The sequence below is a fragment of the Helianthus annuus genome, chromosome 10 (genome assembly GCF_002127325.2).
Source record: "Helianthus annuus cultivar XRQ/B chromosome 10, HanXRQr2.0-SUNRISE, whole genome shotgun sequence".
NCBI classification, from domain to species: Eukaryota; Viridiplantae; Streptophyta; class Magnoliopsida; order Asterales; family Asteraceae; genus Helianthus; species Helianthus annuus.
This window is the reverse complement of record NC_035442.2, coordinates 93,358,284-93,384,080: the sequence shown is the minus strand read 5'-3', so window position 1 is coordinate 93,384,080 and position 25,797 is coordinate 93,358,284. Positions and strand designations below refer to the sequence as shown.

Below are 25,797 nucleotides of genomic sequence, written 5' to 3'. Positions count from 1 at the left end.
AAAGTGGCTTCGTAAAATAGATCCTGAAACAAACTTTCAACTAATAACATGGGTTTGTACGAAGCTACACTAAAACGAACACAGCCATATTTTCATGTTTTTCAATGATTTAGATCTGATTTTGTTCGAGTTTTAATCTGAAAATTTGTAGGATTGATTAAAACTGGTTTTCACACGTTATATAAAAAATCTAGCCGTTTTTAATCGTGAAATCTCTATAGATCTGAGTTTAAAGTTCAAAGAAAATGAGATGAAGATGAGTAGAAGAAGAAATGTGACGAAGAAGATGAAATCAGCTCTGAATCTGATGTAGAAACATGAATCTTCGTGTCTTCAATCCTTGCAATCAAGCACCTGCTCTGATACCACTTGTGAATTCAGGATCGTTTGAATTCCTTGACCGTTGAATGCGAAACTACATGTGAAATGTGCGGAATCCAATCACGTGTGTGGACAGAACACAAAGACGTAATTATCAATGATTTCTTTAACTGATTTGACAGAGTTTACACCGTGAAATCAAACGGGCAGAGCTTCGCTACAAGAATACCCAAAAGTTACAAATGAAGAACAGAAGACATCTATTTATAGAGTTGTGGGTTCGAACAAAGCATGTAAACGAAGCTACATTTGCTTCATAACTTGCTTTCTTTAATTCAGCACCAGTCTTGTATCATTCGTTACAGCTACATTACGTGATTGACGCAAGCGATAGACATATGTACTCACACAAAGGACTGATTAAACTCGAACATATCCATACTGATGCAAATATAGCGGTTTACAACATGTCAGCAACTCGAGATTCAAGGTGCTTAAGGATCTTTCAAAACTGATATGTTTCACCGACTGAGCAATTAACAGGGGGGGGGGGAATGTTTGCAGGGAAATGAAATAAATATCCGTGATAAAGAATTTGATTAACACATGTAATATACCGAAGCTGAAAAGACGAGGATCTACTGCGATGTGTTGATAGGCCTAACGCTCAAAAAGCAAAAAGATACCAAGTGATATAAATATATTGAACTATACATCATGTGGGGAACATACCATCGACGTATGATTTCATGCCCTTAAATCCTTTGTTGATAGATAGCCAACGTCTGAGGTTTTGGGTCTTTACACTGACAAGTCATCCGGGATATCAGGGTTGTCCTTCTGTTGCATCTAGATTATATGTAGACCTAGGCACAGTCAGGATATCCTAAAAGAGCTAAACATGGGCCAAAACCTTAAAAGGAAGAAAACCTCATTACGAGAAAATTCCGTATGATTTCAAAGCTAAATTCGCACCAAAAAGGTATGTACCTAACCCTCGTCGGACATTTATTGGTCACTTTGCTGTACGATTGTATTGACATGTTCACCAATAAATCTGACGTTGTAAATTCGAAAGGATAGACTCAGTATACTCACCCGCTACGATGAATGGTTGAGCTTACCTTGATCGCGGGGGTATGTCATGGTATGGGGCAAACAGATGTCTATAGTATAATTCTACCTTAATCGTATCACAAGGTTGAAAGTTGAAGGTTGAGCGCTAGGTTTAAGAGGACAAATATATTGGAAATCGCTTGGACCAGTCAAATTAGGCACATGCTGAAAAGTGTTCCTTAATCAGTTCAAGAACGATTTGATCCCGTAGCAAATTCCTTCATCATTTATTAATTTATTATTTTATTAATATTTTATTTGTGTTCGAAAAGGTTGCTCAGTTGGTTGGATCTTTGATTTTGAAAAGATTTTACTGTTTATAACAGGGCAACAGATGGGCCCACTGACACGGATGGGCCCACCTATCTCAGATTGATCCATCATTTCGGATAAGGCACTGTTCCGAATTGGGCCAGGCCTACTATTTCGAATAGGCCCCATTCAAAACAATATAAAATGGGCATTTCAAATCACTCGAACTACTTTTCAAACAATTTTCCCTTTTCGGATTCTCTCTCGGACAACTAACTCGAATCCAAGGTTTGCAGGTTTCCTTTGCATTTCGGATGAATTTCGGATGAGCTTCATATCTTCAACATGCATTTCGAATGCGTTTCGGATCTTCAACAAGCATTTCGGATGGATTTCGGATCTTCAAAATGCATTTCGGATAATCATCTTGATTATCCGAAATCTGACAAGTCTCTATCCAAAATGTCAGAGCATCTCGGATAACTGACAAGGGGTCCATCCGAAACACTGTTGACCATTAACCCTTTCGAATTGTGTTGACCCTTTTGACATGTTGACCTTTGACCCCTTGACCCTTTCCGGACTGACCTGTTGACTGGTTGACCTGTTGACTTATGTTGACCGGTCAACTAGTCAACTAAGTTAACTTATTTTAACAACACTTAACCTGGTTAGTTTCTGTGTAGAAAATGGCTCAAAAGATGGTCGATCAACGAAAGCTCGATGTAGAAGCATTTCACAATCAAGCAGGCTCTGTTAGATCCACCGGCAGAATATTATGAAATGTTCCACTCAATGATCGTAGGTCTGAATTCCTGCCGCATAACACATGCTGTGAAGACAAATATAATCATTTGCGGTGATATGATTCAAGATTTTTAGTTAAATTCCAAAGTTAAAAGAGGTGGATCAGACGACAAAGGAGCAATTGAATCCAAGATCCAAGAGAAGGTTATTGTCATTTCTTAAGCAGTGGTGCATGAGGGGTTAAAGTTTGATGATCAACCTTACCACCCAACATCGTATGATAGAGACAACGTTATTAGGGCCCTGCGATGTATGAGCTATGAGGGCGATTATCCAACTATTTTGAAAAAAAAATTTCCACCTTATTGGAGATTTCTGGTGCACATCTTTTTGCAATGCATCTTAGAGAACAAAGGCAACTTGGATCAGCTTAATCAAACTCAAGCATCTGCACTGGTTGCTTTGGTGAATAATTGGGATTATAACTTCTCTGCCTTTATTTTTTATAATATGAAGAATACGTTAGAGAATCCCAAGAAGAAGGTTTTTGTCACACCCCCAAATTACCACCTAGGGAGTATCCCTGTTAGGCGTGTGACGACTAGCAATGAGCCACCAATTACATTGAATCACAAGTTTGAAATAAAATTCCATCATTTAATTAATACTGAAATCCCAACATAAGTTATCCAAAAACCATAAGTTCAGCGGAAGCGTAAATATATCATAAAGTAAATACTAAACGATCATAATAAATAAGTGTTTGATAATTAAGTCCTCAGCATGACCATGACCACTCCTGCTCTCCAGCCAACAAGCTCCTATTCCAATCACCTAATGACCTGCGAGCATGTAACAAGTGTATCAGACAAAGCTGGCGAGTTCACAGTTTGGAAAACGTTTATTACCAGTTGTATGTAAAACAGTTCAATAACCATTGCAAGTAATAATGTTAATATCTCAATTCCGAACAAGACGGCTCCTGAAATACATGACTGCCCTTCCCACGTACTCCTATCTAGTACTGGGCCACGACTGGGTCATTAGTTCACATCCGTCCTCTACCTGGGAGCGGTGTGAGGGTGCCAAACCTAAGTAGCGCTACCAACTAATACCCGTTACCCTCCATGTAACATAATAAGGGACTTACAAAAATGATAGGTGAGAATATTAACCAATATACCCGTTTTTACCCAAAAGACTTATCCCTCTACGGGATACCCACTGACTGTCCCCAACCACTGGGACGCATGCTCGAATGTAGTGAACTCACCTTAGAGTGCTCGGTAAGATTTATTACTTCTATACTTTAAGTAGTAAACCCGCTACACGCGACCTATTGTATAGTAAACGTAAGTACACAAACGTAGGATCATGCAATGTCCTAGTGTTTCTAACAACTCAAGGTTTTTTAAGAAGTCCAAGTTAACAAGCTGTCATATCATACATATACGTAATATTATATATTTTTATACCTGTTGACACATTTCGGCCACGAACACATAATCATGTATTAACACTGTGCACACAAATATACATACAGGCAACACACTGCTCCTTTCATACTTGCAACCTGGGTCGGCCCAATTACTCTACTGATGTGCGGCCCAAATTTAATATATTGGATTAATTGTATTCAGCAATTCATGTGTGACCCAACCCAATTCTTGATTCGCATATTAACAATATAAAGCGAACAATTTGTCTGCTTCAATTGATTACCCATCATGTTATCATTTCATGGCATCATCATTATCATTCTTATTCCCATGTGCACCACAATATATTATAATATGTATATTGTCTAAAAGTTTAGCAGCCATTTTCACCTAGTTTCGGTTACACACACACAACATCATCGCATTTGTTTTTTTTTTTTTTTATATATCCATGCAATGCCTACTGACCCTTTATTAAAATAATCACACGGTTTGGTAAGAACTCACATGGCCGCCCTGTGTTCATAATCAAAATATTGAGTTTTTGTGCAGCCATGTGATCTAATCCTATTGGACCCAATTAACCTCCTTATTTGATTAGTTCTATACTTCACATGGCCGCCACCCCTAACCATTACCCCCATGACAACCTAATTAATTTCCATTCAAACCCACTCAATATTCGGTCAAACCTATTTCCAACATAAAGATCATATTTGTCAACATACTATATCCATTAATTATATATGATCATCACTGATACATTATATATGTCCAGGTTAAATACAATTAACCAAACAATTCTTATGATTATACTATATTATACATATATGAAATTATCACATAAAACCATCATACTCATCAGACCATTATTCTCTAATTATTCATACAAGCATCGTGCATACACAGTTCATGCCAACATAATATCGAAAGCATGATCATGTATTAATAACGAGAGCATGATCGACCGGAAAATCATACCTTGTGCACATATAATTAAAACAACCAGTAAGTTAAATGAACATGAGATGACACTAACCAAGATAGTATGGAGAATCTAACAATGGTGACCCGGTCACGACAAGGGGGGGTGCTCTACTGCCGTTCACAATTCCAGGAAGAAGAAGTAGGGTTTGCGATCACCCTAGTTCACGTTCACATGTAGATAAATGGACAAGGACCTGGGCCACTTGTATTTGCTAAATAATTAGTGTTTTGGGCCGATTATACTTGCTGACCCAAAACAGTCATTTGAGCCGGTTGTGTTTTCTAAACAAAACACTCATTTGGGCCGGTTACAAGTTTGTTTGTTCACACACTAGTGGGCCGATGAACTACAGCTTTGGGCCAGGGTTTTAATGAAATCACGCAAGAGATGTAATGGGTTCGTTTAGATATGCATTTTCCCTCGTATCGGACCACATTCTCGCATATGCACATTAACTTGCATGCTATTATCATTCTATGGTGATAAGAAGCATGTGTTCACAGGACGTTATATGCATCATTTAACATAGATCATGTCGTCTACCGCTACGTTATTCGCCATATATTAAACGTGATCAAAACAACCTAGCCGTATTATATAATCGACATCCACACATTATAACTAATGTCTAACCAAAACTAGCAGCGAATCAAGATTCATAATAACTATAAGACTAGCCATATCAAATAAACACAATGAATCGATGGTAGAATAAATCCATTGAAACTAATCAGAAAGTTGATGCGTGATAACCACGGATGCGGATTACTAATCCATTAGATGTTCGGTTGGTTATTGAGGCCCAGTACGTAATATATAACAGAGTTACTAAGTTTAACGAAGTTAAGAATCATGAAATTAAGGCGTAACTAACCTTGAGGGTTCGGGTTGTCACATCATCCCCAACTTGAAAGAAATTTCGTCCCGAAATTTGACAAGTAAACACGAAAGAATGAAGTGAGAATTTAGGATTGTTGCGGATTTTGCTCAGGTGTGACATCATCCCCAACTTGAAGGAGAATCTCGCCCCGAGATTCACCAGTTTTGCTGGACTCTGCTTTGTCTTTGGAATAGAGGTGAGGGTACTTTAGTTTCATCTGATCCTCGCGCTCCCACGTGAACTCCGGTCCACGTCTCGAGTTCCAACGAACTCTAACGATGGGAATACGACTGTGTTTACGCACTTTGACCTCACGGTCCATGATCTCGATGGGTTCTTCAACAAACTGCAACTTGTCGTCGATCTTTAACTCTTGAAAAGGTACCGTTAATGGGTCGTCAGCATAACACTTCTTTAACTATGATACATGGAATACGTCGTGAACATTACCCAGCTCAGTAGGTAACTCCAACCTATAAGCCACCTTACCGATGCGCTCCAGAACCTTAAACGGCCCAACATAACGTGGGTTCAGCTTGCCACGTTTCCCAAAGCGTACAACCCCTTTCCACGGTGAGACTTTCAGCATGACTCGGTCATTCACTTCAAACACTACCTCTTTGGCACGCTTGTCCGCATAGGCCTTCTGGTGGTCACGAGCAGCTGCCATACGTTCCCTGATTTTCACGATCATATCTGAAGTTTCGAGTACTATCTCAGGACCTGTGATCTGACTATCACCCACCTCAGCCCAGCAGAGAGGTGAACGACACTTCCTCCCATACAGTGCCTCAAATGGTGCCGCTTTGATACTGGTGTGGTAGCTGTTATTGTAGGAAAACTCCACCAACGGCAAGTGCTTCTCCCATCCTTTCCCAAAATCAATAACGCATGCCCGCAGCATATCCTCTAGCGTCTGAATAGTGCGTTCACTCTGACCATCCGTTTGTGGGTGATAGGCCGTACTCATATCGAGACGTGAGCCGAACGACTTATGCATAGCCTGCCATAATTCCGAAGTAAAACGAGGATCTCGATCAGAAATAATAGAAGTCGGCACTCCGTGCCTAGAAACCACCTCCTTAAGGTACACTGCTGCGAGCTGCGAATACTTATCTGTCTCCTTGATCGCTAAGAAATGTGCTGACTTTGTGAGACGGTCGACAATCACCCATATAGTATCGTTCCCAGCCTGTGTTCTAGGTAACCCCGTAACAAAATCCATAGCGATCTGTTCCCATTTCCACATGGGTATCTCTGGCTGCTGAAGTAGACCCGAAGGCTTCTGGTACTCTGCTTTGACCCTAGCACAAGTCAAGCACTTACTCACGTATGTTGCGATGATAGCTTTCATATTCGGCCACCAATACAAAACCTTGAGGTCTTGGTACATCTTATCGGACCCTGGATGAATAGAATATCGTGACTTGTGTGCTTCGTCCATCACAAGCTCTCGAAGATCACCGAATGAAGGTACCCATATTCGTTCCATGAAGTAGTAGATATCGTCTGACCGTTGCTCGAACTTCTTCTTGTGTAGACCTCGTAATCCTTCAGCTTCGATATTTTCTTCCTTTAATACTTCAATCTGAGCTGAACGAATCCGAGCAGGTAAATCAGAGTGAATAGTAAGCTGTAGGGCACGAATACGCTTCGGCTTCGGTTCCTTGCGGCTAAGAGCATCCGCTACAACGTTAGCTTTACCCGGGTGATACTTGATGGCACACTCGTAATCATTGAACAACTCTACCCAGCGACGCCGACGCATATTCAATTCTTTCTGGTCGAAGATATGCTGAAGGCTCTTGTGATCAGTATAGATGGTGCATTTCGTGCCGTATAGATAATGCCTCCAAATCTTCAGTGCAAAGACCACTGCTCCTAGCTCCAAGTCGTGTGTCGTGTAGTTTTTCTCGTGTACTTTCAACTGACGAGAAGCATAAGCTATCACCTTCTCGCGTTGCATCAACACGCAACCGAGACCCTGAATCGAAGCATCACAATAAACCACAAAATCCTCGGTACCATCTGGTAGAGATAGGATCGGCGCGCTGCATAATCTTTGTTTCAAAAGCTGGAAAGCATCCTCCTGCTTCGTTCCCCAAGAGTAAACTACCTTCTTCTGTGTTAATGAGGTGAGTGGCTGAGCAATCTTCGAGAAGTTCTGAATAAAACGACGATAATACCCTGCTAGACCAAGAAATTGCCGCACCTCCGAAGGATTCTTTGGTGCCGCCCAATTTCTAATGGCGTCGATCTTGGCAGGATCCACATGTATGCCCAACTCATTAACTATGTGCCCCAGAAAATGTACCTCTCGTATCCAAAAATCACACTTCGAAAATTTCGCGTACAACTGCTCCCTCCTCAGGAGTTCTAAGATAAGGCGCAGATGCCGCTCATGATCTTCCTTGCTCTTGGAATAAATTAGAATGTCGTCGATGAAAACGATAACGAAGTCGTCAAGGTATGGCTTGCACACGCGGTTCATGAGATCCATGAAGACCGCTGGTGCGTTGGTCAACCCGAATGGCATAACCAAGAATTCGTAGTGACCATATCGCGTTCGAAACGCTGTTTTGGGAACGTCTTCCTCTCTAACTCGCACCTGATGATATCCCGACCTTAAGTCGATTTTCGAATAGAAACTTGACCCTTGCAGCTGGTCAAACAGGTCGTCAATATGAGGCAAAGGATAACGGTTTTTAACCGTCACCTTGTTGAGCTCGCGATAATCTACACACATCCGGAAAGACCCATCCTTCTTCTTCACAAATAGGACTGGGGCTCCCCAAGGGGAAGAGCTAGGTCGGATGAAACCCCTATCCAACAGCTCTTGGAGTTGGTTTGACAATTCCTGCAACTCCCCTGGCGCAAGACGGTATGGCGCACGAGCAACCGGGGCTGCCGCTGGGGCGAAGTCGATCTGAAATTCCACCTGACGATGTGGAGGTAAACCAGGGAGTTCCTCAGGAAATACGTCAGGAAATTCACGAACAACTGGAAGATCTTCAATCTTCCTTTCATCAGACTGTGAATCAGTGACAAGAGCGAAAATAGCAGGATAGCCCTTACGCAGATACTTCTGAGCCTTCATTGCTGAAACAATACTGACTGGGGTCCCACTGCGATGACCCTGAACCGATAAAGATTCTCCACCAGGAAGGGGGACACGTACGATCTTCTCCTTACAGAGAATCTCCGCCTGATACTTTGACAACCAATCCATCCCGATAATCACGTCGAAGCTTCCAAGAGTAATGGGAAGTAGGTCAATGTCGAATACCTGTCCCAGAAGATCGAGTTTACACCTAACTAGGACACGTGAGGCTTCGATTGTTTTACCATTTGCTATCTCTACTATGTGTTTCGTTACGAGAGGTGTAGGACTTAACCCTAATTGAGAACTGAACCCCAAAGACACGTAACTCCAATCGGCACCAGAGTCAAATAATATAGAAGCAAATACACCGTTCACTGAAAACGTACCAGTAACCACATTGCCGTCGTTCCGCGCTTCCCCAGCTCCTAACACGAACCCGCGCCCACGCGCAACATTACCCCCATTGTTTCCAGCATTGTTATTCCCGTTGTTACCCCCTGTGTTCTGCTTCAGCTGAGGGCAGTCTCGCTTGAAGTGCCCCTCGGCCCCACACTGAAAACACCCTTTTTGAGTACCCTGGTTCTGCTGAGTCTGTTGTCTACCCGACTGCTGTGATGGCTGCTGCTGAGCTGGAAGTGTGGCCCTACAATCCCTAGCCACATGCCCTGATCGGTTACACCGATGACAAACCCGAGCACACTGTCCCTTGTGATGATAGTTACACTTGTTGCACAACGGTAGTTTCCCCGCATATGATCCTTGCCCTGGCTTGTTACTCTGGTTTTGATTTACTGATGATGACTGACTGAAACTACGGTTGCTGCCAGTATCCGTCTTCTTTTGAGGCTGCGCGGAGTTGGACCCCTTGTCCATATCGTTCCACTTACGCTTGCTATCAGTAGCAGGTGCAGTGGAAGTAGTAGCGGCTGTAGCAGTGCTAGAAATACGTGGTGGTAATGAGTTGCTTTCCACCTCCTGATCAACGATCTTGTGAGCCAAACGAACAATCTGAGTTAAATTATTGAGGTTCGCTGCCGTAACCAATCCTTTCACCCGTGGAGGTAACCCCTTGATGAACAACTCAATCCTTCGGGGCATAGGTCGGGACAAATTTGGACACAAATCAGCCAATTCATACGACCGCTTCACATATGCTTCAATTTCAAACCCCACCATTTTCAGATCATAGTACTCATTTTCTAATTTCTGTATTTCATCACGAGGACAATATTCCTCTCTCATCAATTCTTTAAAGTCGTCCCACGTAGTGGCGTTCGCCGCCTCGATGCCTAACAGCTGAACCTGGGCATTCCACCAGGTCAAGGCACCATCTTCAAGCGTGCCTGCAGCAAATTTCACTCTATCCCCAACCGGGCAGTTACACATCGCGAATACGGACTCTGCCTTTTCGAACCAGCGCAAGAGTCCTACAGCCCCTTCAGTCCCGCTGAAGGTCTGCGGCTTACAATCCATGAAGGTTTTAAACGTGCAAACAGGCGGATGGTGCGGATTCTGTTGCACCTGTTGACCTATCAAGGAAAGAACATAAAACAAATAGGTAAGACTCAAGCATGTGACTCAAGGATAAAGAATGTTTGGTACCCATCGTACCAGCCTGATAAGCCGCTAAGGCTTCAGCCACGCGTGTGTTAATAAGATCGGTTAACTCAGCCTGAGTCATAGCTATATGGCCACGTCCACCACCGCGGCCTCCACCATGTCCACCACGACGACCTCCACCACGTCCGTTCATGATTCTATAAATATGGGAAAAAGGAACGAATTAACAGACAAGTTCAAGTAGATGTCAAGTATTACTATGGTATACCCAGTTTTCGAGGTTGTAATACAAGATTGACTAACAACGCGGTATTCCTTTTTCACACTAGTCGAAATTTACTGGGACTCACATGCACCCCACGTTGTTATTATGTGTGCACCCATAATAATAACCCAATTTGCATGTTTATCTCAGTTCCTCCCAACTCATGTTAAAAGGTTTCCCCCAAATTCAAGCAGCACGACCAATGACATCACAACATAGAGCATGTAAGTTCAAGAAGAGTCCTACTCTTAAAACACGTAGCATAGACTGATAACATATGAGTTCATATTGTAGTGTTATGTATGCGGTTGAGTGTGATACTAATCATGAGTATGTACTAAATAGACTATGCATTAGTAAATAGAGACGAACCTTGCTGTCTGGAGCTGAGTGTCATGGTCAATGTCGGATCAGTTCAGTTATAGTCTGGTTTTATAAAAATGTTTTTAAAACCGATTTCACTATAACCAGTGGCTCTGATACCAAACTGTCACACCCCCAAATTACCACCTAGGGAGTATCCCTGTTAGGCGTGTGACGACTAGCAATGAGCCACCAATTACATTGAATCACAAGTTTGAAATAAAATTCCATCATTTAATTAATACTGAAATCCCAACATAAGTTATCCAAAAACCATAAGTTCAGCGGAAGCGTAAATATATCATAAAGTAAATACTAAACGATCATAATAAATAAGTGTTTGATAATTAAGTCCTCAGCATGACCATGACCACTCCTGCTCTCCAGCCAACAAGCTCCTATTCCAATCACCTAATGACCTGCGAGCATGTAACAAGTGTATCAGACAAAGCTGGCGAGTTCACAGTTTGGAAAACGTTTATTACCAGTTGTATGTAAAACAGTTCAATAACCATTGCAAGTAATAATGTTAATATCTCAATTCCGAACAAGACGGCTCCTGAAATACATGACTGCCCTTCCCACGTACTCCTATCTAGTACTGGGCCACGACTGGGTCATTAGTTCACATCCGTCCTCTACCTGGGAGCGGTGTGAGGGTGCCAAACCTAAGTAGCGCTACCAACTAATACCCGTTACCCTCCATGTAACATAATAAGGGACTTACAAAAATGATAGGTGAGAATATTAACCAATATACCCGTTTTTACCCAAAAGACTTATCCCTCTACGGGATACCCACTGACTGTCCCCAACCACTGGGACGCATGCTCGAATGTAGTGAACTCACCTTAGAGTGCTCGGTAAGATTTATTACTTCTATACTTTAAGTAGTAAACCCGCTACACGCGACCTATTGTATAGTAAACGTAAGTACACAAACGTAGGATCATGCAATGTCCTAGTGTTTCTAACAACTCAAGGTTTTTTAAGAAGTCCAAGTTAACAAGCTGTCATATCATACATATACGTAATATTATATATTTTTATACCTGTTGACACATTTCGGCCACGAACACATAATCATGTATTAACACTGTGCACACAAATATACATACAGGCAACACACTGCTCCTTTCATACTTGCAACCTGGGTCGGCCCAATTACTCTACTGATGTGCGGCCCAAATTTAATATATTGGATTAATTGTATTCAGCAATTCATGTGTGACCCAACCCAATTCTTGATTCGCATATTAACAATATAAAGCGAACAATTTGTCTGCTTCAATTGATTACCCATCATGTTATCATTTCATGGCATCATCATTATCATTCTTATTCCCATGTGCACCACAATATATTATAATATGTATATTGTCTAAAAGTTTAGCAGCCATTTTCACCTAGTTTCGGTTACACACACACAACATCATCGCATTTGTTTTTTTTTTTTTTTTATATATCCATGCAATGCCTACTGACCCTTTATTAAAATAATCACACGGTTTGGTAAGAACTCACATGGCCGCCCTGTGTTCATAATCAAAATATTGAGTTTTTGTGCAGCCATGTGATCTAATCCTATTGGACCCAATTAACCTCCTTATTTGATTAGTTCTATACTTCACATGGCCGCCACCCCTAACCATTACCCCCATGACAACCTAATTAATTTCCATTCAAACCCACTCAATATTCGGTCAAACCTATTTCCAACATAAAGATCATATTTGTCAACATACTATATCCATTAATTATATATGATCATCACTGATACATTATATATGTCCAGGTTAAATACAATTAACCAAACAATTCTTATGATTATACTATATTATACATATATGAAATTATCACATAAAACCATCATACTCATCAGACCATTATTCTCTAATTATTCATACAAGCATCGTGCATACACAGTTCATGCCAACATAATATCGAAAGCATGATCATGTATTAATAACGAGAGCATGATCGACCGGAAAATCATACCTTGTGCACATATAATTAAAACAACCAGTAAGTTAAATGAACATGAGATGACACTAACCAAGATAGTATGGAGAATCTAACAATGGTGACCCGGTCACGACAAGGGGGGGTGCTCTACTGCCGTTCACAATTCCAGGAAGAAGAAGTAGGGTTTGCGATCACCCTAGTTCACGTTCACATGTAGATAAATGGACAAGGACCTGGGCCACTTGTATTTGCTAAATAATTAGTGTTTTGGGCCGATTATACTTGCTGACCCAAAACAGTCATTTGAGCCGGTTGTGTTTTCTAAACAAAACACTCATTTGGGCCGGTTACAAGTTTGTTTGTTCACACACTAGTGGGCCGATGAACTACAGCTTTGGGCCAGGGTTTTAATGAAATCACGCAAGAGATGTAATGGGTTCGTTTAGATATGCATTTTCCCTCGTATCGGACCACATTCTCGCATATGCACATTAACTTGCATGCTATTATCATTCTATGGTGATAAGAAGCATGTGTTCACAGGACGTTATATGCATCATTTAACATAGATCATGTCGTCTACCGCTACGTTATTCGCCATATATTAAACGTGATCAAAACAACCTAGCCGTATTATATAATCGACATCCACACATTATAACTAATGTCTAACCAAAACTAGCAGCGAATCAAGATTCATAATAACTATAAGACTAGCCATATCAAATAAACACAATGAATCGATGGTAGAATAAATCCATTGAAACTAATCAGAAAGTTGATGCGTGATAACCACGGATGCGGATTACTAATCCATTAGATGTTCGGTTGGTTATTGAGGCCCAGTACGTAATATATAACAGAGTTACTAAGTTTAACGAAGTTAAGAATCATGAAATTAAGGCGTAACTAACCTTGAGGGTTCGGGTTGTCACATCATCCCCAACTTGAAAGAAATTTCGTCCCGAAATTTGACAAGTAAACACGAAAGAATGAAGTGAGAATTTAGGATTGTTGCGGATTTTGCTCAGGTGTGACAGTTTTCCTGCTATACCCAAGGTTTCTTCAAATGATCCTCGACGAGAAGTATCCAGATCTCGTGAAAAGCACTAACTTTCTGAACCTAAAGCCAATGGGTCTAGGTTGTTTTGAAGCTGCGTGCAAAAGTCGAGATACTTCAAAGTACAAGTTTATTGCAAAGTATGATCTGGAAAAACATGGGAAGTTCGGTCCGATTGTATCTGCACCAAAACAACTAAATACTATGGTGGCAGAAGAGCATGATATAGAGTTTGTGGAAGTTGGAAAGAAACCGTCAGTTGAAGTCAAAGATTTGGTGATAGATGATGAAGATGCTGAGAATGAGTTGGATCAGATGGACGCTGAGAAAACTGAGGAGACTTTTAGAAACTTTAATTTGATAACTGCTGAGAATCTTTAAGCACTGCTCGTGTCGTTACAGGACAATCTCGGGAACCCTCCTCCTGGAATTGTTCCTACTCAAGAAAAACGTATTAAAGATGATACAAGTTCTGAACAAGAACCATGAAAGAAACCAAGAACCGAATCCGTACCAACTTCTAAACAAATAAGCCCAAATGTTGATTCCGAGCCCATTATGCAAACCGAACCTGAAGTTACTACTGTTGTTCAAGATACAAATATTCCAGACTTCTTCAACTTCAAAACCACTGCTGGATCACAGCTAGAAAGCTCTAGCAGAGTTTGTTATGAAGCTGGCAGTTCTAGTGGTGGTTTGACAGAGCATGATGAAGCGGCAACGTGCATTGCAACCGAAAAGAAGAAGTTTATTGAGCAGTCTGATAGTGACGAAGACGAGGATGTAGATGTCGTGAAATTACAATGAAGAGTGATTCTGTTAGAACAAGATGATGAATTGGAAGATGCTCAGATCGCCTCTCTACAAGTTCAAGTTTCAAAGAAAGACCAAGTTATCAAAGAACTACAAAGTGAGGTGAATTTGTTGATGATGACGGTATTTGATTTGAAAGCAAAGCTGCAGAAGAAGTTTGGAAGAGAGTTCGCGGATAAAGACGATGATCCCATGAACGTCGCCTAACATGAACGAACAGCTGAAGAAAAAGCTGCTGCAGATGCTTAACACGAAGCAGGGTTAGATGCATATCTAGCCTCTGCACAGTAAAAGAAACAAAGCTACCTCTGAAGAAACAGAACAACAAACAGATGCTGGTCATGAAAAACGAAGACTTGAATCCCCTCGATGAAAACTTTCAACTAAAAGATCCAACGAAGAAATCTGACTGATATGTGATAGAATTGGGATCAAGCCACTATGACAAAGTTGGAAACAAATCTGGCGTGGCAAATTGGAGGTATGATCACGATAAGAGGATGTGGCTAGTGATCAGAGAAAATGGACACAGAGAATACTACTCCAAGGAGTCTCAATTCGAATCCTGGACCAAGATTGACCTGAAGGATTTGTTGCGAGCTCCTTATTATGACTCTGATCCAAATCAGCGTGGTCAAGGATGAGCATTTTATTCAAAGGTTGAACGAGAAGTGAAGAACAACTTTCCAATGATGAAGACTGCTGAATCTTATTTGAAGAAGAGTCCTGGTATTCGTGATCCACATACCAAGCGAACGATTCAGAACGTAATATGGCCTCCCACTAACAAAGAGAAAGTTATTCCTACTGCTCCTAAATTTCCAAAAGGAGTGTTGAAGAATTTCAGTTTCTGGGCATACGATCCCAAAATGGCTGAAACAATGATCGTAACTCAAGAAAAATCCTTTCGGTTGGCAGACACGCTGGATCTGATCAGTTTTCATGAAGAGGATATCAAGATCTTGGGTGCTAATTAAATTCGAAAAAATGCTCAGTATGAGAGTTGTGCGAAATCTTGGACAGGTGCAGTGGCCAATGTGATCATCTCAAAGCTATATGTGGATGCCAGTCCTCTGTTTGGAGGTAGTGCAGTTGGAGGGTCTTCAAGCTGAAGCAGCACTAATGTTATAAACCTAGTAGCACTAATGTTATAAACCTAGGGTGAGATTGTTAGGTCCCGAAAGGTTTATACATTAGTTATATTTGTGTTGGGCTAATTGTTTAATTATAATTAAAGGGATGTATTAGAATGGGCTTGGGGAAACTATTGGGCCTAGGGTTTAGGAGAATGGTGGACTAATCCCCTGTATAAATAGTAAATGATGTATTAGGGTTAGTGGTTCTTTGGTGGCTTTTGTAATTAACTTGTATTAGACAAGCTTTTGTATGCAAGTTAATCCATTGAATCTTTTCTACTTCATCTTATTTATTTATTTATTTGTTTTTTTTGCTTGAATCAAGCTTGGTTGTGTGATTCCGCCACCAATCATGCTTCGTGTGATATCGTTAAATCCGGTTTTCGGGACTTACAAAAGGTAAGTTCTTAAAGGTAAATTTCGAGGAGGAACAAAAAGACCTCTAAGAAATACACATCCTACAACCTTCCTTTGAAAATCATAGTTTGGTTCCATCTCATGCTAAGTTTCTAAAAGAAGTAACCACTAATCTTAACATCAAAGAAATATCAAGCGTTAACTTAACTAAAGGTCAAACTTCGCTAATACAAAATGAGCAAATTGGATTAAACATAAAACCGGTAACATGTTTATTCAAAACATCTATATTGGTAACATCTCAATTAACAAAGATCTTTGTGTGAACATAATGCCAAGCTACGTTTTTGAAAGATTAGGAATTGGTGAATTTCTTCCAATTAAAATTCCTATCCTTTTGGCTAGTAAAAAAAAATAAACATGCTTCGGGAGTGGTTAAAGACGTTCTCATTCATACAAATCAAAAGACTGTTCCAACCGAATTCGTCATCTTAGATGATGCCCCGCTCGTGTTGGGACAACCTTTTCTCAAAACCCATCAAGCCTTGTTCAACCAAAAACATCAAAATCTTCCCACTAAACTTAGGGCCGACAGGAAAAGTTTTAATATAAATAAATCAATGAAATAACCAATCGGCAATGACGACCCCTTGTTGGAAGATGAAGTTGAGCCACCAGATATGGAGGAACAAAATGACCAATTCATTGAAGATGAAATCGCCACCAACCAAACCGTTTTGTCCATCGACCGCGATGACGAACCATCTATTGAAGAACCGCCTTCTTTAGAACTTAAAGAACTTCCAAAAGGGTTAGAATATGCATTCCTCGATAACCAAGGTAAACTTCCCTTAATCATTTCATCGTATCTCACTTCCAAAGGAAAAAAATACTTAGTTTGCTAAAAAAACATAAACGCCAATTGCATGGAAGTTAATGGACATAAAAGGAATAAATCCTTCCATGTGTACACATAAAAATTTAATGGAAGATGATTACAAAGCGGTAATTCAACCACAAAGAAGAGTTAATCCTAACGTCCAAGAAGTTGTAAAAAAAGAAGTAATAAAACTCTTAGACGGAAGACTCATCTATCCCATTTCCGATAGTCCATGAGTTAGCCCTGTCCAAGTTGTACCAAAGAAAGGAGGTATAACGGTCGTAACCAACGAAAACAACGAACCCAAACCAACACTAACCGTCACCGAATGGAGAGTTTGCATCGACTATAGAAGACTCAGTGAAGCTACAAGAAAAGACCACTTTCCTTTACCTTTCATCGATCAAATGTTAGAGCAATTATCTGGTCAAAAATTTTATTGTTTTCTAGATGGTTTTTATGGTATTTTCAAATCCCCATTTCCCCTGAAGACCAAGAGAAAACTACCTTCACTTGTCCCTACAGAACCTTCACATATCGACACATGCCGTTTGGTCTATGCATGGTAGCCATTTTTCATCACATGATAGAAAAAACTATGAAAATCTTCATGGATGATTTTTCTATCTTTGGTGACTCATTTGACCAATGCCTCGACAACCTTGAACGTATGCTATCAAGATGTGAAGAGACTAACCCCGCCCTTAATTGTGAAAAATGCCATTTCATGGTCACTAAAGGGATTGTACTGGGTCACAAAATCTCTAATGCAGGAATGGAAGTTAATCGCGCTAAAATTGATACTATTTCTCGACTTCCTCCTCCATCATCCATTCGGGCCATTTGAAGTTTCCTAGGACATGTCGGATTCTATAGGCGATTTATCAAATACTTTTCCAAAACCTCTCGATGTCTAACTAAATTACTTGAAAAAGATGCCCCATTCATCTTTGACAAGGATTGCAAGACAGCATTTCTTGCCCTTAAAGATATGCTAGTCAAAGCACAAATCATGATTGCACCAGACTAGAAATTACCATTTGAAATCATGTGCGATCCAAGTGATTATGCAGTTGGAGCACTCTTGGGACAATGAAAAGAAAAACAGTTTCATCCCATATATTTCGCTAGCGAAACTCTTAATGACGCTCAAGAGAATTACACAACCGCTGAAAAGGAGTTTGTTAGTGCAATATCTGTCTATCGCCTCCGTCAATCTATTCCGTAGCAGAAATCAAAGAAACCGAAGGTTTTTAAGCTTTTAGGTTACAATTAGTTAAAAAAGGGCAAGGTGGCAAACTTGTAAATAAGGAGAAATCCTTATAATCCTTGTGCCTATAAATAGCTTATTAAGTTGTAAAGATTAAGACTTTTGGAAGACTTGGAGCTCATTTGGAGAATTAGAGATCTAGTTGTAGAGAGAGAAAGTCTAGAGAGAGAAAGTCTCTCCAAGTGATTCTCGGCTTTGTACAAGACATCATCTATATAGAATCACGTTTTCTCGTACGTTATTGAGTGTCCGATCACATACGTTCACGGATTCCGCACGTCGAACGTACGTTACGCAATCGGACGGTATCGAAACCGGTCCAACAAGTGGTATCAGAGCTAGGAGCTCGATTGCTTGATCAAACACGTTGTTTTCGTACAGATTTCAGCCGATTCAGAGCCAAATCAGATCCGAATTTCATCAATTTCATCACTTTCTACTCATTTCTTGGAAATTCGACAAATTGAACGTGTTTTCACGGTCCAATTCGTCTGAATTTCTAGTATATTGTGCGAAATACATTGAATTGAAACCCTACCAAGTTTCACGTTGAAACACTAAACTGTTTTGGAGAAATTGCAGATTTTCTGTCCGAATTCGTGTCACATTTCAGGTCTGGGTCGCTCGAAACGAAATTGACGTCTGGGTCGCTCGAAATTGACGTCTGGGTCGCTCGAAATTGATGTCTGGATCGCTCGAAATTGATGTCTGGGTCGCTCGAAATTATTGATGTGAACCGCTTATGTGGTATTGTCTGGATCGCTCGTAATATTGTGGTTGATTCGCTCCAAATCAATTTCTGAACCGATGATAAGTCAGTCTGTGAATCGCTTATAGTGTGTTACGTGTGAACCGCTCCAAAAGGTATATACTTCTGAACCGCTTTTAAGAAAAAGTCAGAATCGCTCATAGGGGACTACTGTGGCTCGCTTTTTAGTCAATGATATGACCCGCTCATATGTCATCCAGTTGAAATCGCTTTTTAGTCATCTTCTCCACATGTTTTCTGAATCATAGCAGATTGTCGGTTCAACAGTTCTCGTAAATTGATGAGATAAGAATGGCAGGTGATGTCTGTTGTGTTTGCATGTGAAGTGTTGCCAGTCATGTTTGATTAGTTGTCGGATGATATGTGATTTAATCCACCGCCCATTCAATCGTTGTTTTGAAGTCACCGACCCATTAAGCAAAGTTGACCAATCACTGAAGCCCAACACCACCGTCCCATGTGAAGCTTATCAAAGACAATCTTTTGCACCGCCCCACTATCAATTTGAGGCCCAGTCAAGTGGGTTTTTGACTTGCACACCCAACCGCCCAAAAGGCCCAATCAACATAATACTTTTCACCGCCCCACTATCTTTAGATCACTACTTGTTGTTGTCGGTTACATTGCTTGTTGTTGTTGTTGATTGAAGTGCACTGGTCCATTTTGAAGCCCAAAAGGCCTAATCACAATTTGATGAGTTTTTGAGAGTTTGATATTTTTTTACTAATCATTTGTTTGTGTGTTCACAGGAGATTCGAAGTGTTTTTACAAGGGGCAAATTCCAAGAAGTTGAAATTGTGTGAATTTTGAGCGAAAAACATTTTTTAAATCAAGTCACTATTATTCAAAATTTGAAAAAAAATGTTTGATGAACAAGAAAACATTAAACTTGAAAAATCAAACAATTGGTATTCTGGTAGTTATCTTGAGTCAAAGGAGGTCGTGGTTGAAAGATTTAAACATTTTATGCGTAAGGAACATGAGAATTTTAGAAAACTGGAAATGCGATATGATGATTTACTTTCCGGTTTGAGAATGCATTATGTAAAAATTTCAGACGCTGAACTGAAATCTAAGTTTGAAGATGCTTTACCTTTAGAATGGGATGAATTTGTGTGTAAGGTGAAAAAGGATTCTAGGTTCTCAGAATTTAGTTCAAGAGAGTTCATCGGAGAGCTTAGAACACAAAATGGTGAAATTGAAAAGAAAAAGAAAGAGTTAATAGTGAAGTTAGAAAAGAACTTAGAAGATATAGATTCGAATGTGATTGATGAAATGAAAAAAAGAATTGATGTGTATCTTGCAACAAAAAAGAGTATGAGATACGATATTAAGAGGGGTTGTTATATTGATAAAAATTCGAATCCTCTTGATTTTGTTAAATTTTTTTGTGCAGGTACATATGAAAAGATGATTGAAGATGGTTTGAAATGCGAAAAATCAGAAACAGACAATGGCAAACTTCTGAAGGATGTAGAGAGTTTGACATTAGAAAACAAAAATTTGAAGATCGAGAAGAAAGCTGATGAAGAACAGATTCTGGGTTTACGTTCAAACTGTGAAAAATTGAGATCTGAAAATGACGAATGTTTAAAGATTGTTGACAGTTTGACATCAGAAAACAAAACTTTGAAAGAAAATGAAAAAGTTTTTGAAAACAAAAGAAAATCTTCCGAAGATGAAGATTTCTGGATTAAACTGGAAAACAAAAGTCTAAAAGAAAATGAAACAAGATTTCAAGAACAGTTAAAAGTCTTGGAAAACGAAAAATCTGTTCTTGAAAATCTTAAAATTGAAAATGAAAAATCAATCAAGTCTCATCTTGAAAGAATATCTCAGCTTGAAAATGAAGCTGAGAATTCAAGGATCAAGATTGAAGAACTTGAAAAGAAGTTGAAAGGTTTTGTGACTTCATCAGATAGGTTGAATTTTCCCTGTCCAAAACCAATCAACTCTGTTCCAATAAGTGACAAGGTCACAAATTTTGACAAAGTCAAAATTGAAGATTGTGATGATGTATCTGATGATGAAAAGGAAAAAGAAAAGAAAAGAAAAATATTTTTAGATTTAAAAGAAAAATTTAAAAATACTGTTTTACAATCTACTGAGAAAGGTGAATGCTCAAAGCAAAAACCTGTAAAGAAGATTGTGGAACAGAAACAAAAAGATAAAAATTTGAAAAACCCTAAAAAAGAAAATAAAAGCTCATCAGATAAGTCATCCAATCATTTTCAAAAATCAGAAAAATTTAAAAATGAAAACTTACAAAGTGTTGGTAATAAGTGGTGCAGGTTTGACCACAGTGCTCAAATGCCAAATCAAGGATACAAGAAGAGAAATGACTACCACAAGGCAACTCAATGCTATGATTTAAGTGTGTGGTATGAAAATGGTATACGATATGAAAGAGAGAAGAGGTATGATAACAGAGTGTGTTACTCTTGTGGCTATCAAGGACACATTGCTGTTAACTGCCAAAGATGGAATTATGAGACAAGAAGATGCTTTAATTGCAATATCAGAGGTCACATTGCAAGAGATTGCCTAAGGAGATCAATGGGAAGATCGAGGGCTGAATCTCAAAGAATGGCAAAGAAACCAGTCAATGTCAAGCCCAAGGGACAGAAAGTTCAAGAACCAAAAGTTCAAGAACAGAAAGTTCAGGAAACGAAAGTAAAACTTTCTCAGGGGCAGAAAGACAGACTGCGTAAGAAGAGGAAGAAGGCCAGAGAATATCTGGAAAGGATTTTGTCCTCAGGTTCTTCAGTTGGTAAGAATAAAAGTACTGATGAATCGCTTCAATCGACTGCAAAGTCAAACAAGCTGAGTTCATCAGTTACAAATTTGAGGACAACAGAGAAAAAGGAGATAAAGAAACGTGTCGGCGATGAATCTGACAGGTCAAAGTCAGACAAGCCACACTCAGGCAATCATTCTGGTTCGACAAAACCAGAAGAACCAGTTGTTGAGGTAAAAACTATCAAACCCAAGGCTGGTCAGGCTTGGGTGGATCTTTTCAAATGAAAAATCCTGACTTGCCGGAGTTCCCAGGTTGGTAAGTGTGGAACAGGTATCGGCATCTTTCTTGAGAAATTCACAGGTTGGTAACTGTGTTATTTCGAATTACAAAAGACTAATCAAGGACATTAAGTTGTACTTGATTTCTCTTTCCGTCAAGTAACTAAAGGAAAACAATGTGATGAAATAACTCCGAGTTTATGAAACAACACACAAAACTAATTTTCCGGAAAAACCATTTTGATTAAAACAAACTTAAGTGTTTTGAAATCATAATGGGAAAATAGTTTGTTGTGAGGGGGAGTTCTGATTGTTTACGCCAAGAGGATGGAGAATTGAAGTGATTCGATATCAGTTTGTCATTTTATTTGTACAGTTTTCAAATTTTCCTTGAAAATCAAAATTGAAACATATTTTGATTTTAGGGGGAGAAAAATTTTAAAAAAATTAGAAAATTTGAAAATTCCAAAAACATTGAAAAAGTAAAAATGAGTTTTGTTGTGAAAAAGAGGAAATGATAGTAAATCAGTGGACTATCACAGCACGCTAAAGAAATGTAATGTCAAATGTGATAAACGGTCTCACTGATGATGTGACGATAGGTTTTCGTACATTTAGTAGATATATTCAGGATATAAACCTAAAATTTCAAACTTGTGAAATTCGTGGGGAACACTACTTGGATATATAGGTAACCCCTGAAATCTCGTTTGAAAGGTCTCGTATTCTGATATACTAGGCGGTTATACTCTATGATGTCTGGGGTATTATTCCGGGACTTCTGCTGAACGGTAGTTCTGACCTAGTCCCTGGCTAATACTTTCACTCAAATGCTTGAAACATAGCATTATAGCCCTCAGATTGATTAAACAATAAAATTGATAATCATCTGTTGTAGCTGAAAAGATTCTCTAAAGGGAACAAATTGCAAAAGTCGAAAACTGATATCTCTCTGCGTATACGGAAGTATCGACCTGAGATCCCTCAGTCTTCGCATACCCTAATTTATGTACAGACATCATTGTAGTATTCTTGCCTGTAAGACTGAATATTGAGATTCTGGATATGGGAGTATATTCAAGAGGTGGGACACATGAATTGAGCTAAGTTCCTAAAACATCTAAACCGTATCCTGAATAGATTGAAAATTGTGTGAAAATTTAAGAGGACAACTATATCGTCAATCGAGGTGAATCATTTAGAACTTAAAATGATTAAAGCTTAACGGTGCTAGTGATTTGTCTCAAAGAACTGATATGATCCTCTTACACAAACTCACAAAAATATTATTTGTATATATTTGTTTACTGCATTTCATTCAAAAACAAAAATCCAAAAAGATTTTCGGAGTGTTTTAGCATAAATTTTTGAAAAGCCAAAAAGATTTTCGACAACTGATTTTGAAGAGCTGATATTCAAAATTCGAGGGCTAATCATGATGAACAGGTTTGGGGAATATGTTGAAAACTTTAAATGACATATATAAATGGTTTATTTGGTTAATCAAGGTCATTTATTTGAACTTGATGTAACTAAAATGGTTGTTGAAAATGATTTCTACCGGTAAGTTTACGGGAATTAATTTGACATAAATTTGTGAAACTTATGATGAGGTAGAGGATATGCAGGTTAACCAGGTTTCAAGTCCTGAGCAGATGTAGAACAAAGCCAGGAATTGATCCTGAACTTGTGAAACGATGAAAGCCAGACTACGATCCCGACAGCTGAGTCTAAGGGGTAGTCTGAAGACGAGCTCAAGGCAAACGAAAGCGTGCAAAGAGCCAGGTATCATTCCTGGAAGAGCTTGTATACGGAAATCCAGGTGCCGATCCCAAAAGCACGGAAGCTTGACGAAAGGGGGAGCCTGAAGACAGATCCACGGGGATTCTGTTCGAGAGAGAGAAAGAGAAGGCGCTACGAGATTGACTACGGCAATATCCAAGGGGGAGTCTGTTAGTGCAATATTTGTCTATCGCCTCCGTCAATCTATTCCGTAGCAGAAATCAAAGAAACCGAAGGTTTTTAAGCTTTTAGGTTACAATTAGTTAAAAAAGGGCAAGGTGGCAAACTTGTAAATAAGGAGAAATCCTTATAATCCTTGTGCCTATAAATAGCTTATTAAGTTGTAAAGATTAAGACTTTTGGAAGACTTGGAGCTCATTTGGAGAATTAGAGATCTAGTTGTAGAGAGAGAAAGTCTAGAGAGAGAAAGTCTCTCCAAGTGATTCTCGGCTTTGTACAAGACGTCATCTATATAGAATCACGTTTTCTCGTACGTTATTGAGTGTCCGATCACATACGTTCACGGATTCCGTGTGACAACCGTCAATTTTGCATGCATCCGTACAATTAATTAATTTTAATTACGAGCTTAATGACTGTGCTTGATTACATCTGACGCTTTAAACTGCTTACTGATTTATGCTATATACATACATGTACATTCTTACATACAGTCACTTCAATTATTTCATACAGACTTTTAGTGACAAACCTGATGCACAAAACACAGTTAGTACAGTGAGCGAATAACTCAGACACATGCTGACAATGCCAACACTTAGACAGATACTATTTTTAGGCCAGTATGGGCCAGGGATAAAACACTACACCAGTATGGAGTGTAGGGAAGCGAGGACCATAAGACTATGTCACTAGGTGATAGTTTGAGTGCCGGAAAGTGCCTAAAACGCAATTTAATTACAGAATTCCACATTTTTAATAACAATTCAGTTTTTAACACCCTCATATTATTCAGAGTATTGAATAAATGGTCCTGGACACTTTCCTAAGTATTGGAATTAAATTCGTTACAAAAAGATGCACAAAAGACGCTTTACGGGTCAATTAAACGCTTTAACGGAACGATGCGAAACCGAACAACCAGACATTACCCGAGACACGAAAATATTGTCAGAAATATTATTTTATCATTTTAAATTATTTATGGTCACAAAATTCCCCATATATCATGTAAACATGACATACACCCACTATACTTGGAAATACCCTTAACCTTCTAACTTATTACTTAATAGTTACCAAAAATTTACGTTTTACCCCCCCCCCCCAACCGAAAAATCTGCCATCATCATTAGAAAATATTTGTTTAGATTGTGTGAAAAGATGATCTTGGTTCTATTGGCCAAGAGTTTGGGTATGATTACCCTATAATCTAGAAGTGCATGTTTTCAAGGAGATGATCATCATTACAAAGATTACATCCAATCTCCTCTCTCCTCTCTCTAAAAATCGGTTCATACCCCCTTCCCCTCTCACCATAACTGAAATTCATCATCTCCTACCTTCACAACTTCATCTCTTTCACTAGTAAACCCTATTCCAAGCTCCAAGGCCCTCCATAGAAGCAAGAAGTTGAAGTGCTCTCAAGAAGCTTTGTTCAAGGCTTTTCTCACCATCATTTCTTGTCATCTCATCCTAAGATTACAACCCTAGCCTTGTGCTAGTAGTAAGTCCCTCCATACTCATGTCTCA

The 25,797-nt window shown here is 39.4% G+C and overlaps 2 long non-coding RNA genes across 3 annotated transcripts; both read right to left on the bottom strand.

Moving 5' to 3' along the window:
• Nucleotides 1-3,144: 3,144 nt before the first annotated feature.
• LOC110882421 lies at nucleotides 3,145-5,041 on the bottom strand. Its single transcript, XR_002560088.2, has 3 exons — nucleotides 4,915-5,041; nucleotides 3,710-3,772; nucleotides 3,145-3,278 (listed from the first exon to the last, which is right to left on the bottom strand). It is a non-coding gene; the product is annotated as an uncharacterized LOC110882421 (long non-coding RNA).
• Nucleotides 5,042-10,586: 5,545 nt separating this feature from the next.
• On the bottom strand, nucleotides 10,587-13,217 carry LOC110882420. Of its 2 annotated transcripts, none has more exons than XR_004869169.1 (3): nucleotides 13,091-13,217; nucleotides 11,885-11,947; nucleotides 10,587-10,603 (listed from the first exon to the last, which is right to left on the bottom strand). It is a non-coding gene; the product is annotated as an uncharacterized LOC110882420 (long non-coding RNA). The 2 variants fall into 2 exon arrangements; XR_002560087.2 differs by lacking the exon at nucleotides 10,587-10,603 and adding an exon at nucleotides 11,320-11,453.
• Between the last annotated feature and the right edge of the window lie 12,580 nt (nucleotides 13,218-25,797).